Consider the following 18706-nt stretch of genomic DNA (forward strand, 5'->3'; position numbering starts at 1 on the left):
CCGGAAAGTGTTTAATCAGCAGTACCCCTGCTTGTCGGAATTTGAAGTCCGTCGACTCCGCCTTCGTCATTATCGTCGTGGTCGCTAGGATGAAGTTGCGGTAGCTACATAGACATCACTCTTGCTCGCTGACGTCAGTTCTTTCTTTTTCCACGCCAGCAACGCAGATCCGGAGAGAGCAGTACCCCCAGTAATTTTTGGACAGAGCTTTTTTCTCGCATTTGTCGACTTTGTTGTTTTTGAGTCAATCGACTCCTGGTGCATGAGGAATGCTCGGCTTTAAAGCTTGTGGTTCCTGTAACCGACTGATATCGGTGATGGATCCGCACTGCGTGTGCCTCTACTGCCTGGAGCACGACCAAGACCCCAAGTCGAACTCTGACTGCCGGACGATGGCCCCAAAGCCTTTGCGGGAGCAGTCCCGAAACCTCCTCGAGGCTCGGCAGTCAGCTCTGCTTTGCTCAAGGTCCTGGTCATGGAGGAGGTCAAGGGACTGATCGCGGAGCCAGCACCATTCTTAGTCGAAGTCTTCGCAATCTGGGTCAGTTAAGTCAAGGCACAAAAACAAGTTGAATAAGTATTGTCGCTCTTTGACTTCTCCCCTACAAAGCAATGCATGCCATCTTTGGGTAGTCTGACACCGCCAGCACGCCTTTGGGCCCCGCAGACTCGGCTAGGGGCCCTGGGCCTGTGGCTTTGGCAGTTTCAGCCTCGGTGCCACTGGATCCCCCTGGATCCAGGCCTGGATCCGCATCGTCACTGGTTGACCTCATTACGCCTCCCATGGCGCCAATTCTACCGGCACAATGCCCGCCACTGGGGTTGGCTGTGTCCCCAGCTGATGTTGAACCCGGCCTCTACTTCGAGGTAGACACTGAGTCAGACTGGTGTTGAACGATGCTGGATCCATTGCCGGCGGGTACTTTTGTGCCCCTGTTCTACCCTTGCTCTTTGAGACCAGATTGGCAGCCAGAGGAGCGTGAGAAGGACTGGAAGGGGTCTGGGGACCCTTTGACCGGCCAGTTGGTGTACAAACATAACTGGCAGGAGGAACTGGGGGAATCCAGTGGCCTGGATACCTCACAAGATCTTGGCAGGGCCTGGGGGATTCCCCAATCAGCATTACCTCGCATGGTGTCCAGTACCGCTAGGATTACAGTCTCAGTGGAGTGGGCGGGGCGGAACCCTGCTTGATGAGGGTCCAGATGATCTGTTTGCTCAATGAAATTAGACAGACAAGTGGCTACATGAGCTTCGAGGACTTTGGCCAGATATGGAAGCAGAGAGATGGGCTTATAGTTCGTAAGATTCTCGGGGTCCATTCCAGATTTTTGTAGGAGGGGGACCACAACTGCATCCTTAAAGGCTTTAGGGACCCTACCCTGCGACAAGGACTCATTCAGAAAGGTCAGGATGGGAACAGAAAAAAATGAAAAGACGTCCTTAAGAATATATGGGGGACAGCAGTCCCTAGGTGAGCCAGATTTTACCCTAGCTAGAAGAGCCCGTAGGGACTGAGCATCTATGATAGAGAAGTGGTGTAAGGTGTGCGGGTTGGATGTCAAGGCCAGGGAGTCCTCCTTGGGGCAGGGGCTGGAAATACTGTCCTTAATACTGGAGATTTTGTCCAAGAAATAGTCTTTCAAGGAGTTACATAGGTCTTGAGTCGCAACAGACTTAGGTAGAGTTCTTTCTTCATTGGATAGCTCATTCACTATTGTGAAGATATCCTTGATTTATTATTAGAGTTTATGATTCGGACTGAAGAATGGGAGGATTTGGCAGAAATAATGGCTTTTTTGTAGTCTTTGCAAGCAGCTAGGTAGATGAGTTTCCCTTCCGGAGAGTATGTAAGTCTCCATTTCCTCTCTTTTTGACGTAGATCAAGTTTTTGAGCTCTAAGGTCGGGTGAGAACCATTTCTGGGCTTCAGAGCGGCGAGCGAGTTGGAGTTGTTTGAAGGGGGCATGTTTGTTGATGGCTACTAATAGGCAGTCTGAGATGTTAGTTTTAGCAAGATCCACATCAGGATTAGATGCGGGGATAGAACTCATAAGGCTGTCTAGGAAATCTTGTTTATTAACGGTGCTCCATTTCCTGATCAGACCCCCATTATTGCCGGGGTCATAATGCTCATGGGAAGCGAGATTACGAATTTTATTAAATAGTGGTCAGACCAGATACATAGACGTATTATGGGGATAGAAACCTCGAGATTAGTTGTCCATACCTGGTCCAAGGTATGACCTTTAATATGTGTAGCCGAGGAGATATGGTGGATGAAATTAAGATTTGAGAGCATTTCCGTCAACTCAGTGGACTGAGGCCCACCGAGAACATCATTATGCCGGTAGTTGAGATCACCTATTGGTAATATTTTAGCATATTCTGTAGCCAGCATGGCCAGCTGCTCGCTCAGTAAGAGAGGAAATGATGGCATATGTTGTGGGGGTCTGTATATCAGGACACAGATCAATGGCCCTGCGCAAGAATCAAGCTTGACAATCAGGTTGTCTGCTGCAGGAAGATTTAGGGATGACATGGAGGTAAATGTATGATCCTTGTGGATAATAGCCGCTACTCCGCCACCCACTTTCCCTGCTGGCCGGTCGACATGTAGAATATAATAATGTTGGGGAAGGGCTGCCAATATGTCGGGAGTGGAGTCCAGGTTCAACCATGTCTCTATAATAAAGAGAATGTCTGGCTTGTCTGACAACAAGAGTAGGAAGATGTCTAACTGGTGCTTGACAAGGGAGCAGGTGTTAAGATAGAGCATCCGAAGTACAGTATTTTTGGTGGCAATAGGAGTGATGCCTGCCCCTGGTGGCAGACAATATGCGGAAGTTCATGAGGAGCCTTTCGAATATGGAGAATGCCTGTATGGTTAAGGCGTGTATGAGTGGCTGGGCAGATCGTACGGTCCGCTCGATGAAGGGCTCTTAATTCCGCAGAGAAATAGGTTAAAATTTGTGCAGGGGATCTGGCCCCTGGGCCCGTACGGGCGCGGACGGGCACCGACGGGCTTGCCATTGGCGCACCTTTGGCGCGCCACCTGCGCGCCACCTGCACGCCCGCTGCGCGCGTCCGCTGCGCTCCCGCGTTGCCTGTTGCATTTGTGGCCGCTCCCCGCCTGAGCCTCCTCGCACGTGTGGCGTGATCGGATGCAGCCTGGGGTGTGTTAGGAGAGCGCGAGGGAGCCGGTTTCGTAGGCAGGTAAGGTATGAGATGAGTTGTAATCACCCTAAAGCATACAGGTCACTAGCAAATTCTTAACCAGAATCGTTTTAAAAAAAAATTGCATTTCAATTTCACACGGACACATTTTAAAATCAGCAAAGGCGCATAGCAGCCATGAACAGGTAGCGGTAATCAGAGCTATAGTGTCTGCTCCCGCGTTGCCTGTGTCTTTTCTATAATCTTATAATGCTATCTTGGCATTCTTTAAAACGTAGTGATGAATTTGTCTGGAGTTATTAAACCACTAGAACATCAGACCCTCTTTTAATATTTATGAGATGGTATTAAATGATATCTACTATGTGCTCTAGCTCGAACTAGTTATGCAACTAGAAAGTTGCTGTTGATTTTAATGTGACATTCATTCAAAATTACCTGCAAAAATCACTCTTTTGAGGATGTGCTTTATTATTGCAGTTACTAAATGAACCATTGAAGCAGTGGTTTTGCCTTGCATAGTCAATGTCCTGTCCAAGTCGTCAGCAGCCTGGAATAAAAAAAAAGGGAGAAACAGAAAACACAGATTTTTTGTTTTGGGTTTAATGGTTTATATTCATTTCCTCTGTCATGCTCAAATATGTACACAGGTTCTTTAGTGGTACCATTCTCACCATAGAAAGGTGTTTTGCAAACTGTGGTTGTTGACCCACTGGTAGGTCGCTAGCCGATGTTGGTGGGTCATAAAAGTACAAGCAATAAAATGGCTTTTAAATTCTGTTTTCATTTTGTCACATTTGCTGTGCATCAAAGACGGAGGTCAAATATTTGACTATGTCTTTTGACAAATTCCTGCTTATTTTGTGAACATGAGGATTGGGGTTTACAAAGTCCTCTCACTTTCAAGTCAGAGATAGAAAAGTAAAATTAATTATTTGACAATCTTGGTGGGGTACAGGAGTTTGAAAGAAGATGCAATAGTGAGATAATTACTTGTAATACACAAATAAATGTAAACCTGTAAATTAACTGTATACATTCAGCAGTTAGGAAAGCAAAAAATAAGTACATTTTTTGTTTTTCTGAAGTGTGACGGAAACAAAGATTTCAATAGCATAAAAACAAATCAAGAAGCTTTTACTTTGTGATGCACAAATAATAAATATTCACTGAAACACGAGCACACATCATTTGTGTGCAATAAAGTCTTATCAGTAAAACTGTATGCATGTGAAATTTAGTGGCTATTTATAAGGAAAATGTGCTTGATATAAATGACATTAGCACTACCACACAATACTTCTATTATATTGAAAAACACCAACTCATGTCCATTAAAGCTAGGAGGGGTGCCAATATTGACTTTATAAAAATTAGGTTGTGATTCTAAAAAGTTTGGAAAGCAGTGGTATATATCATTACAATTATTAACTTAAAGGAAAGACAAAGTGGGTATTCCACTTCGCATTGTACTTTCAGGCTTTAGACTAACTTATCTTCTCCAGTGATCTCTCCTTAATTAGCACACCATTCATAGACAAATATCCTCACTGGTGCACTCAACTTTTCATCCATGGGCAGTGCAAAAATTAGTGCCATCAGGTAGATGTGTGCTATACAAACACACAAGTTATTTAACACCTAAACTACCATGTGCTGGGGAGAGAGAATGTGTTGCAGCTTAACAGTGCAGAATGCTTGATGCTTGAACTAGGCCCTTCTCCATGCAGCTTTTGTTGACTTTAATTATACACTGCAAAACCTTTCTTATTTATCTAAAATCTTACATAAACCCCTGTGCATAGGTGTGCAATGCAGTGCAGATTATCAAACTAGTTTTGTGAATCTAAGTCTGTAGTTGTTTGACATTGACACTGAGTGAAAAGAGATATAATTCCTAGTGATCATTAATCAAGATATTCAATCACATAAGATGTATTAAAATCAGACTTTTAATCAATTTCCCTTTTTCATTCAGCACATTATCCCAACCTGAGTGCCTTATAATTCAAAGGAGTCGTAGTCCCAAGTATAGTCTTTGGAGAAAGTTCAGATTCAGTACATTATTGTATTAACTCTTGAGGGAGCCTGAGGAAGTCTTATTGTGTGCTGCCAGAAACAGTTTTAGATTTAAGTTAGTGATTCCTTAAAACTATACTTAACTCAAGTGGGGTATTAGCAAGAGCTGAGATTGAAGGCAATGACTGCGTTCTAGAGTCGTATAATGGTTCATCCTTACATTACAGTTATAATTCACTGCAAAGAATATGCCATCCTTTAGTGTGTTTTTCGAGGAATGTACACTTTCTAATTGAAAACAATAGTGGATTGGATGCTTTGGTCAACTGGAAACTGTTCACACATATAACACAGACTAACGTAGAAGAGAATATTATCTGAGTACTGGAGATGCCGTTAACCACATTTGGAGATAATTTCTCCCATGGGTTCTTGACTACAAGTACCTGAGAATTTGTGAGCATTAATCAGACTTTACTAACATGGTAAATGCTATCATCTTAACAGGCTATCTTGGCACTCTTTAAAACGTAGTGATGACTTTGTCTGGAGTTATTAAACTACTAGAACATCAGACCCTCTTTTAGTATACATGAGATGGTATTAAATGTTATCTACTACGTGCACTATTTCCAAATAGTTATGCAACTAGAAAGTTGCTGTTGATTTTAATGTGACATTCTTTAAAAATTAAATGGAAAAATCATTTTTTTGCTGATGGTCTTTGATTAGTAGAGGTAATAAATCAATCAAAATGATTTTGTTTTGTATTGTCAATGTCCTGTCCAAGTCGTCAGCAGTCTGGAATGAAACATAAGGGAGAAACAGAAAACACAGATTTATTGTTTAGGATTTTAATGGTTTATATTTTCATTTCCTCTGTTATATTGAAATCTGTACACAAGTTCTTTGGTGGTACCACTCTCACCATAGAACGGTGTTTCGCAAACTGTGGTTCATGACCCACTGGTGCGTCTCCAGCCAAAGTTTGTTGGGTCACAAAAGTACATGCAACAAAAAGGCCTTTAAATTGTGTATTCATTTTGTCACATTTGCTGTGCATCAAAGACAGAGGTCAAATAATTGGCTATGTCTTCTGACAAATTGCTGCTTATTTTGTTAACATGAGGATTGGGGTTTACAAACTCATCAAAATTTCACGTCAGGGAGAGAAAAATAAATTAATTATTTGAAAATCTTGCTGGGGTACAGGGAGTTTGAATGAAAAGGATGTAGTGTGATATTTACTTTTTATGCACAAACAAAATGTAAATACCTGTGAATGAACTGTACACATTCAGCAGTTAGGAAAGAAGAAAATTAAGCACGTTTTTTGTAATTCTGGAGTGTGACAGAAACAAATATATCTGAAGGAAACAGTTAGTTATAAATTCCTTAACTTAGAATTACCCCCAGGCATGTGACTGGATCCGGAAAGTGTTTAATCAGCAGTACTCCTGCTTGTCGGAATTTGAAGTCCGTCGACTCCGCCTTCGTCATTATCGTCGTGGTCGCTAGGATGAAGTTGCGGTAGCTACATAGACATCACTCTTGCTCGCTGACGTCAGTTCTTTTTTTTTTCACGCCAGCAACGCAGATCCGGAGAGAGCAGTACCCCCAGTAATTTTTGGACAGAGCTTTTTTCTCGCATTTGTCGACTTTGTTGTTTTTGAGTCAATCGACTCCTGGTGCATGAGGGATGCTCGGCTTTAAGGCTTGTGGTTCCTGTAACCGACTGATATCGGTGATGGATCCGCACTGCGTGTGCCTCTACTGCCTGGAGCACGACCAAGACCCCAAGTCGAACTCTGACTGCTGGACGATGGCCACAAAGCCTTTGCGGGAGCAGTCCCGAAACCTCCTCGAGGCTCGGCAGTCAGCTCTGCTTTGCTCAAGGTCCTGGTCATGGAGGAGGTCAAGGGACTGATCGCGGAGCCAGCACCATTCTTAGTCGAAGTCTTCGCAATCTGGGTCAGTTAAGTCAAGGCACAAAAACAAGTTGAATAAGTATTGTCGCTCTTTGACTTCTCCCCTACAAAGCAATGCATGCCATCTTTGGGTAGTCTGACACCGCCAGCACGCCTTTGGGCCCCGCAGACTCGGCTAGGGGCCCTGGGCCTGTGGCTTTGGCAGTTTCAGCCTCGGTGCCGCTGGATCCCCCTGGATCCAGGCCTGGATCCGCATCGTCACTGGTTGACCTCATTACGCCTCCCATGGCGCCAATTCTACCGGCACAATGCCCGCCACTGGGGTTGGCTGTGTCCCCAGCCGATGTTGAACCCGGCCTCTACTTCGAGGTAGACACTGAGTCAGACTGGTGTTGAACGATGCTGGATCCATTGCCGGCGGGTACTTTTGTGCCCCTGTTCTACCCTTGCTCTTTGAGACCAGATTGGCAGCCAGAGGAGCGTGAGAAGGACTGGAAGGGGTCTGGGGACCCTTTGACCGGCCAGTTGGTGTACAAACATAACTGGCAGGAGGAACTGGGGGAATCCAGTGGCCTGGATACCTCACAAGATCTTGGCAGGGCCTGGGGGATTCCCCAATCAGCATTACCTCGCATGGTGTCCAGTACCGCTAGGATTACAGTCTCAGTGGAGTGGGCGGGGCGGAACCCTGCTTGATGAGGGTCCGTGTTGATCTGTTTGCTCAATGAAATTAGACAGACAAGTGGCTACATGAGCTTCGAGGACTTTGGCCAGATATGGAAGCAGAGAGATGGGCTTATAGTTGGTAAGATTCTCGGGGTCCATTCCAGATTTTTGTAGGAGGGGGACCACAACTGCATCCTTAAAGGCTTTAGGGACCCTACCCTGCGACAAGGACTCATTCAGAAAGGTCAGGATGGGAACAGAAAAAAAGGAAAAGACGTCCTTAAGAATATATGGGGACAGCAGTCCCTAGGTGAGCCAGATTTTACCCTAGCTAGAAGAGCCCGTAGGGACTGAGCATCTATGATAGAGAAGTGGTGTAAGGTGTGCGGGTTGGATGTCAAGGCCAGGGAGTCCTCCTTGGGGCAGGGGCTGGAAATACTGGCCTTAATACTGGAGATTTTGTCCAAGAAATAGTCTTTCAAGGAGTTACATAGGTCTTGAGTCGCAACAGACTTAGGTAGAGTTCATTCTTCATTGGATAGCTCATTCACTATTGTGAAGATATCCTTGATTTATTATTAGAGTTTATGATTCGGACTGAAGAATGGGAGGATTTGGCAGAAATAATGGCTTTTTTGTAGTCTTTGCGAGCAGCTAGGTAGATGAGTTTCCCTTCCGGAGAGTATGTAAGTCTCCATTTCCTCTCTTTTTGACGTAGATCAAGTTTTTGAGCTCTAAGGTCGGGTGAGAACCATTTCTGGGCTTCAGAGCGGCGAGCGAGTTGGAGTTGTTTGAAGGGGGCATGTTTGTTGATGGCTACTAATAGGTAGTCTGAGATGTTAGTTTTAGCAAGATCCACATCAGGATTAGATGCGGGGATAGAACTCATAAGGCTGTCCAGGAAATCTTGTTTATTAACGGTGCTCCATTTCCTGATCAGACCCCCCATTATTGCCGGGGTCATAATGCTCATGGGAAGCGAGATTACGAATTTTATTAAATAGTGGTCAGACCAGATACATAGACGTATTATGGGGATAGAAACCTCGAGATTAGTTGTCCATACCTGGTCCAAGGTATGACCTTTAATATGTGTAGCCGAGGAGATATGGTGGATGAAATTAAGATTTGAGAGCATTTCCGTCAACTCAGTGGACTGAGGCCCACCGAGAACATCATTATGCCGGTAGTTGAGATCACCTATTAGTAATATTTTAGCATATTCTGTAGCCACCATGGCCAGCTGCTCGCTCAGTAAGAGAGGAAATGATGACATATGTTGTGGGGGTCTGTATTTCAGGACACAGATCAATGGCCCTGCGCAAGAATCAAGCTTGACAATCAGGTTGTCTGCTGCAGGAAGATTTAGGGATGACATGGAGGTAAATGTATGATCCTTGTGGATAATAGCCGCTACTCCGCCACCCACTTTCCCTGCTGGCCGGTCGACATGTAGAATATAATAATGTTGGGGAAGGGCTGCCAATATGTCGGGAGTGGAGTCCAGGTTCAACCATGTCTCTATAATAAAGAGAATGTCTGGCTTGTCTGACAACAAGAGTAGGAAGATGTCTAACTGGTGCTTGACAAGGGAGCAGGTGTTAAGATAGAGCATCCGAAGTACAGTATTTTTGGTGGCAATAGGAGTGATGCCTGCCCCTGGTGGCAGACAATATGCGGAAGTTCATGAGGAGTCTTTCGAATATGGAGAATGCCTGTATGGTTAAGGCGTGTATGAGTGGCTGGGCAGATCGTACGGTCCGCTCGATGAAGGGCTCTTAATTCCGCAGAGAAATAGGTTAAAATTTGTGCAGGGGATCTGGCCCCTGGGCCCGTACGGGCGCGGACGGGCACCGACGGGCTTGCCATTGGCGCACCTTCGGCGCGCCACCTGCGCGCCACCTGCACGCCCGCTGCGCGCGTCCGCTGCGCTCCCGCGTTGCCTGTTGCATTTGTGGCCGCTCCCCGCCTGAGCCTCCTCGCCCATGTGGCGTGATCGGATGCAGCCTGGGGTGTGTTAGGAGAGCGCGAGGGAGCCGGTTTCATAGGCAGGTAAGGTATGAGATGAGTTGTAATCACCCTAAAGCATACAGGTCACTAGCAAATTCTTAACCAGAATCGTTTTTAAAAAAAATTGCATTTCAATTTCACACGGACACATTTTAAAATCAGCAAAGGCGCATAGCAGCCATGAACAGGTAGCGGTAATCAGAGCTATAGTGTCTGCTCCCGCGTTGCCTGTGTCTTTTCTATAATCTTATAATGCTATCTTGGCATTCTTTAAAACGTAGTGATGAATTTGTCTGGAGTTATTAAACCACTAGAACATCAGACCCTCTTTTAATATTTATGAGATGGTATTAAATGATATCTACTATGTGCTCTAGCTCGAAATAGTTATGCAACTAGAAAGTTGCTGTTGATTTCAATGTGACATTCATTCAAAATTACCTGCAAAAATCACTCTTTTGAGGATGTGCTTTATTATTGCAGTTACTAAATGAACCATTGAAGCAGTGGTTTTGCCTTGCATAGTCAATGTCCTGTCCAAGTCGTCAGCAGCCTGGAATAAAAAAAAAGGGAGAAACAGAAAACACAGATTTTTTTGTTTTGGGTTTAATGGTTTATATTCATTTCCTCTGTCATGCTCAAATATGTACACAGGTTCTTTAGTGGTACCATTCTCACCATAGAAAGGTGTTTTGCAAACTGTGGTTGTTGACCCACTGGTAGGTCGCTAGCCGATGTTGGTGGGTCATAAAAGTACAAGCAATAAAAAGGCTTTTAAATTCTGTTTTCATTTTGTCACATTTGCTGTGCATCAAAGACGGAGGTCAAATATTTGACTATGTCTTTTGACAAATTCCTGCTTATTTTGTGAACATGAGGATTGGGGTTTACAAAGTCCTCTCAATTTCAAGTCAGAGATAGAAAAGTAAAATTAATTATTTGACAATCTTGGTGGGGTACAGGAGTTTGAAAGATTACTTGTAATACACAAATAAATGTAAACCTGTAAATTAACTGTATACATTCAGCAGTTAGGAAAGCAAAAAATAAGTAAATTTTTTGTTTTTCTGAAGTGTGACGGAAACAAAGATTTCAATAGGATAAAAACAAATCAAGAAGCTTTTACTTTGTGATGCACAAATAATAAATATTCACTGAAACACGAGCACACATCATTTGTGTGCAATAAAGTTTTATCAGTAAAACTGTATGCATGTGAAATTTAGTGGCTATTTATAAGGAAAATGTGCTTGATATAAATGACAGTGCACTACCACACAATGCTTCTATTATATTGAAAAACACCAACTCATGTCCATTAAAGCTAGGAGGGGTGCCAATATTGACTTTATAAAAATTAGGTTGTGATTCTAAAAAGTTTGGAAAGCAGTGGTATATATCATTACAATTATTAACTTAAAGGAAAGACAAAGTGGGTATTCCACTTCGCATTGTACTTTCAGGCTTTACACTAACTTATCTTCTCCAGTGATCTCTCCTTAATTAGCACACCATTCATAGACAAATATCCTCACTGGTGCACTCAACTTTTCATCCATGGGCAGTGCAAAAATTAGTGCCATCAGGTAGTTGTGTGCTATACAAACACACAAGTTATTTAACACCTAAACTACCATGTGCTGGAGAGAGAGAATGTGTTGCAGCTTAACAATGCAGAATGCTTGATGCTTTAACTAGGCCCTTCTCCATGCAGCTTTTGTTGACTTTAATTATACACTGCAAAACCTTTCTTAATTATCTAAAATCTTACATAAACCCCTGTGCATAGGTGAGCAATGCAGTGCAGATTATCAAACTAGTTTTGTGAATCTGAGTCTGTAGTTGTTTGACATTGACACTGAGTGAAAAGAGATATAATTCCTAGTGATCATTAATCAAGATATTCAATCACATAAGATGTATTAAAATCAGACTTTTAATCAATTTCCGTTTTTCATTCAGCACATTATCCCAACCTGAGTGCCTTATAATTCAAAGGATTCGTAGTCCCAAGTATAGTCTTTGGAGAAAGTTCAGATTCAGTACATTATTTTATTAACTCTTGAGGGAGCCTGAGGAAGTCTTATTGTGTGCTGCCAGAAACAGTTTTAGATTTAAGTTAGTGATTCCTTAAAACTATACTTAACTCAAGTGGGGTATTAGCAAGAGCTGAGATTGAAGGCAATGACTGCGTTCTAGAGTCGTACAATGGTTCATCCTTACATTACAGTTATAATTCACTGCAAAGAATATGCCATCCTTTAGTGTGTTTTTCGAGGAATGTACACTTTCTAATTGAAAACAATAGTGGATTGGATGCTTTGGTCAACTGGAAACTGTTCACACATATAACACAGAGTAACGTAGAAGAGAATGTTATCTGAGTACTGGAGATGCCGTTAACCACATTTGGAGATCATTTCTCCCATGGGTTCTTGACTACAAGTACCTGAGAATTCGTGAGCATTAATCAGACTTTACTAACATGGTAAATGCTATAATCTTAACAGGCTATCTTGGCACTCTTTAAAACGTAGTGATGACTTTGACTGGAGTTATTAAACAACTAGAACATCAGACCCTCTTTTAGTATACATGAGATGGTATTAAATGTTATCTACTACGTGCACTATTTCCAAATAGTTATGCAACTAGAAAGTTGCTGTTGATTTTAATGTGACATTCTTTAAAAATTACCTGGAAAAATCATTTTTTTGCTGATGGTCTTTGATTAGTAGAGGTAATAAATCAATCAAAATGATTTTGTTTTGTATTGTCAATGTCCTGTCCAAGTCGTCAGCAGTCTGGAATAAAACATAAGGGAGAAACAGAAAACACAGATTTATTGTTTAGGATTTTAATGGTTTATATTTTCATTTCCTCTGTTATATTGAAATCTGTACACAAGTTCTTTGCTGGTACCACTCTCACCATAGAACGGTGTTTCGCAAACTGTGGTTCATGACCCACTGGTGCGTCACCAGCCAAAGTTTGTTGGGTCACAAAAGTACATGCAACAAAAAGGCCTTTAAATTCTGTATTCATTTTGTCACATTTGCTGTGCATCAAAGACAGAGGTCAAATAATTGGCTATGTCTTCTGACAAATTGCTGCTTATTTTGTTAACATGAGGATTGGGGTTTACAAACTCATCACAATTTCACGTCAGGGAGAGAAAAATAAATTAATTATTTGAAAATCTTGCTGGGGTACAGGGAGTTTGAATGAAAAGGATATAGTGTGATATTTACTTTTTATGCACAAACAAAATGTAAATACCTGTGAATGAACTGTACACATTCAGCAGTTAGGAAAGAAGAAATTAAGCACGTTTTTTGTAATTCTGGAGTGTGACAGAAACAAATATATCTGAAGGAAACAGTTAGTTATAAATTCCTTAACTTAGAATTACCCCAGGCATGTGACTGGATCCGGAAAGTGTTTAATCAGCAGTACCCCTGCTTGTCGGAATTTGAAGTCCGTCGACTCCGCCTTCGTCATTAGCGTTGTGGTCGCTAGGATGAAGTTGCGGTAGCTACATAGACATCGCTCTTGCTCGCTGACGTCAGTTCTTTCTTTTTCCACGCCAGCAACGCAGATCTGGAGAGAGCGGTACCCCCAGTAATTTTTGGACAGAGCTTTTTTCTCGCATTTGTCGACTTCGTTGTTTTTGAGTCAATCGACTCCTGGTGCATGAGGGATGCTCGGCTTTAAGGCTTGTGGTTCCTGTAACCGACTGATATCGGTGATGGATCCGCACCGCGTGTGCCTCTACTGCCTGGAGCACGACCAAGACCCCAAGTCGAACTCTGACTGCCGGACGATGGGCCCAAAGCCTTTGCGGGAGCAGTCCTGAAAACTCCTCGAGGCTCGGCAGTCAGCTCTGCTTTGCTCAAGGTCCTGGTCATGGAGGAGGTCAAGGGACTGATCGCGGAGCCAGCACCATTCTTCGTTGAAGTCTTCGCAATCTGGGTCAGTTAAGTCAAGGCACAAAAACAAGTTGAATAAGTATTGTCGCTCTTTGACTTCTCCCCTACAAAGCAATGCATGCCATCTTTGGGTAGTCTGACACCGCCAGCACGCCTTTGGGCCCCGCAGACTTGGCTAGGGGCCCTGGGCCTGTGGCTTTGGCAGTTTCAGCCTCGGTGCCACTGGATCCCCCTGGATCCAGGCCTGGATCCGCATCGTCACTGGTTGACCTCATTACGCCTCCCATGGCGCCAATTCTACCGGCACAATGCCCGCCACTGGGGTTGGCTGTGTCTCCAGCCGATGTTGAACCCGGCCTCTACTTCGAGGTAGACACTGAGTCAGACTGGTGTTGAACAATGCTGGATCCATTGCCGGCGGGTACTTTTGTGCCCCTGTTCTACCCTTGCTCTTTGAGACAAGATTGGCAGCCAGAGGAGGGTGAGAAGGACTGGAAGGGGTCTGGGGACCCTTTGACTGGCCAGTTGGTGTACAAACATAACTGGCAGGAGGAACTGGGGGAATCCAGTGGCCTGGATACCTCACAAGATCTTGGCAGGGCCTGGGGGATTCCCCAATCAGCATTACCTCGCATGGTGTCCAGTACCGCTAGGATTACAGTCTCAGTGGAGTGGGCGGGGCAGAACCCTGCTTGATGAGGGTCCAGATGATCTGTTTGCTCAATGAAATTAGACAGACAAGTGGCTAGATGAGCTTCGAGGACTTTGGCCAGATATGGAAGCAGAGAGATGGGCCTATAGTTGGTAAGATTCTCGGGGTCCATTCCAGATTTTTGTAGGAGGGGGACCACAACTGCATCCTTAAAGGCTTTAGGGACCCTACCCTACGACAAGGACTCATTCAGAAAGGTCAGGATGGGAACAGAAAAAAATGAAAAGACGTCCTTAAGAATATATGGGGGACAGCAGTCCCTAGGTGAGCCAGATTTTACCCTAGCTAGAAGAGCCCGTAGGGACTGAGCATCTATGATAGAGAAGTGGTGTAAGGTGTGCGGGTTGGATGTGAAGGCCAGGGAGTCCTCCTTGGGGGAGGGGCTGGAAATACTGGCCTTAATACTGGAGATTTTGTCCAAGAAATAGTCTTTCAAGGAGTTACATAGGTCTTGAGTCGCAACAGACTTAGGTAGAGTTCTTTCTTCATTGGATAGCTCATTCACTATTGTGACGATATCCTTGATTTATTATTAGAGTTTATGATTCGGACTGAAAAATGGGAGGATTTGGCAGAAATAATGGCTTTTTTGTAGTCTTTGCGAGCAGCTAGGTAGATGAGTTTCCCTTCCGGAGAGTATGTAAGTCTCCATTTCCTCTCTTTTTGACGTAGATCAAGTTTTTGAGCTCTAAGGTCGGGTGAGAACCATTTCTTGGCTTCAGAGCGGCGAGCGAGTTGGAGTTGTTTGAAGGGGGCATGTTTGTTGATGGCTACTAATAGGCAGTCTGAGATGATAGTTTTAGCAAGATCCACACCAGGATTAGATGCGGGGATAGAACTCATAAGGCTGTCCAGGAAATCTAGCTTATTAACGGTGCTCCATTTCCTGATCAGACCCCCCATTATTGCCGGGGTCATAATGCTCATGGGAAGCGAGATTACAAATTTTATTAAATAGTGGTCAGACCAGATACATAGACGTATTATGGGGATAGAAACCTCGAGATTAGTTGTCCATACCTGGTCCAAGGTATGACCTTCAATATGTGTAGCCGAGGAGATATGGTGGATGAAATTAAGATTTGAGAGCATTTCCGTCAACTCAGTGGACTGAGGCCTACCGAGAGCATCATTATGCCGGTAGTTGAGATCACCTATTAGTAATATTTTAGCATATTCTGTAGCCAGCATGGCCAGCTGCTCGCTCAGTAAGAGAGGAAATGATGGCATATGTTGTGGGGGTCTGTATATCAGGACACAGATCAATGGCCCTGCGCAAGAATCAAGCTTGACAATCAGGTTGTCTGCTGCAGGAAGATTTAGGGATGACATGGAGGTAAATGTATGATCCTTGTGGATAATAGCCGCTACTCCGCCACCCACTTTCCCTGCTGGCCGGTCGACATGTAGAATATAATAATGTTGGGGAAGGGCTGCCAATATGTCGGGAGTGGAGTCCAGGTTCAACCATGTCTCTGTAATAAAGAGAATGTCTGGCTTGTCTGACAACAAGAGTAGGAAGATGTCTAACTGGTGCTTGACAAGGGAGCAGGTGTTAAGATAGAGTATCCGAAGTACAGTATTTTTGGTGGCAATAGGAGTGATGCCTGCCCCTGGTGGCAGACAATATGCGGAAGTTCATGAGGAGTCTTTCGAATATGGAGAATGCCTGTATGGTTAAGGTGTGTATGAGTGGCTGGGCAGATCGTAAGGTCCGCTCGATGAAGGGCTCTTAATTCCGCAGAGAAATAGGTAAAAATTTGTGCAGGGGATCTGGCCCCTGGGCCCGTACGGGCGCGGACGGGCACCGACGGGCTTGCCATTGGCGCACCTTCGGCGCGCCACCTGAGCGCCACCTGCACGCCCGCTGCGCGCGTCCGCTGCGCTTCCGCGTTACCTGTTGCATTTGTGGCCGCTCCCCGCCTCAGCCTCCTCGCCCGTGTGGCATGATCGGATGCAGCCTGGGGTGTGTTAGGAGGGCACGAGGGAGCTGGTTTCGTAGGCAGGTAAGGTATGAGATGAGTTGTAATCACCCTAAAGCATACAGGTCACTAGCAAATTCTTAACCAGAATCGTTTTAAAAAAAAATTGCATTTCAATTTCACACGGACACATTTTAAAATCAGCAAAGGCGCATAGCAGCCATGAACAGGTAGCGGTAATCAGAGCTATAGTGTCTGCTCCCGCGTTGCCTGTGTCTTTTCTATAATCTTATAATGCTATCTTGGCATTCTTTAAAACGTAGTGATGACTTTGTCTGGAGTTATTAAACCACTAGAACATCAGACCCTCTTTTAATATTTATGAGATGGTATTAAATTATATCTACTATGTGCTCTAGCTCGAAATAGTTATGCAACTAGAAAGTTGCTGTTAATTTTAATGTGACATTCATTAAAAATTACCTGCAAAAATCACTCTTTTGAGGATGTGCTTTATTATTGCAGTTACTAAATGAACCATTGAAGCAATGGTTTTGCCTTGCATAGTCAATAACCTGTCCAAGTCGTCAGCAGCCTGGAATAAAAAAAAAGGGAGAAACAGAAAACACAGATTTTTTGTTTTGGGTTTAATGGTTTATATTCATTTCCTCTGTCATGCTCAAATATGTACACAGGTTCTTTAGTGGTACCATTCTCACCATAGAAAGGTGTTTTCCAAACTGTGGTTGTTGACCCACTGGTAGGTCGCTAGCCGATGTTGGTGGGTCATAAAAGTACAAGCAATAAAAAGGCTTTTAAATTCGTTTTCATTTTGTCACATTTGCTGTGCATCAAAGACGGAGGTCAAATATTTGACTATGTCTTTTGACAAATTCCTGCTTATTTTGTGAACATGAGGATTGGGGTTTACAAAGTCCTCCGATTTCAAGTCAGAGATAGAAAAGTAAAATTAATAATTTGACAATCTTGGTGGGGTACAGGAGTTTGAAAGAAGAGGCTATAGTGAGATAATTACTTGTAATACACAAATAAATGTAAACCTGTAAATTAACTGTATACATTCAGCAGTTAGGAAAGCAAAAAATAAGTACATTTTTTGTTTTTCTGAAGTGTGACGGAAACAAAGATTTCAATAGGATAAAAACAAATCAAGCAGCTTTTACTTTGTGATGCACAAATAATAAATATTCACTGAAACACGAGCACACATCATTTGTGTGCAATAAAGTCTTATCAGTAAAACTGTATGCATGTGAAATTAAGTGGCTATTTATAAGGAAAATGTGCTTGATATAAATGACAGTGCACTACCACACAATGCTTCTATTATATTGAAAAACACCAACTCATGTCCATTAAAGCTAGGAGGGGTGCCAATATTGACTTTCTAAAAATTAGGTTGTGATTCTAAAAAGTTTGGAAAGCAGTGGTATATATCATTACAATTATTAACTTAAAGGAAAGACAAAGTGGGTATTCCACTTCGCATTGTACTTTCAGGCTTTAGACTAACTTATCTTCTCCAGTGATCTCTCCTTAATTAGCACACCATTCATAGACAAATATCCTCACTGGTGCACTCAACTTTTCATCCATGGGCAGTGCAAAAATTAGTGCCATCAGGTAGATGTGTGCTATACAAACACGCAAGTTATTTAACACCTAAACTACCATGTGCTGGAGAGAGAGAATGTGTTGCAGCTTAACAATGCAGAATGCTTGATGCTTTAACTAGGCCCTTCTCCATGCAGCTTTTGTTGACTTTAATTATACACTGCAAAACCTTTCTTAATTATCTAAAATCTTACATAAACCCCTGTGCATAGGTGTGCAATGCAGTGCAGATTATCAAACTAGTTTTGTGATTCTGAGTCTGTAGTTGTTTGACATTGACACTGAGTGAAAAGAGATATAATTCCTAGTGATCATTAATCAAGATATTCAATCACATAAGATGTATTAAAATCAGACTTTTAATCAATTTCCCTTTTTCATTCAGCACATTATCCCAACCTGAGTGCCTTATAATTCAAAGGAGTCGTAGTCCCAAGTATAGTCTTTGGAGAAAGTTCAGATTCAGTACATTATTGTATTAACTCTTGAGGGAGTCTGAGGAAGTCTTATTGTGTGCTGCCAGAAACAGTTTTAGATTTAAGTTAGTGATTCCTTAAAACTATACTTAACTCAAGTGGGGTATTAGCAAGAGCTGAGATTGGAGGCAATGCCTGCGTTCTAGAGTCGTACAATGGTTCATCCTTACATTACAGTTATAATTCACTGCAAAGAATATGCCATCCTTTAGTGTGTTTTTCGAGGAATGCAC

This window comes from Lissotriton helveticus, chromosome 10, assembly GCF_964261635.1.
Source record: "Lissotriton helveticus chromosome 10, aLisHel1.1, whole genome shotgun sequence".
Lineage (NCBI taxonomy): Eukaryota > Metazoa > Chordata > Amphibia > Caudata > Salamandridae > Lissotriton > Lissotriton helveticus.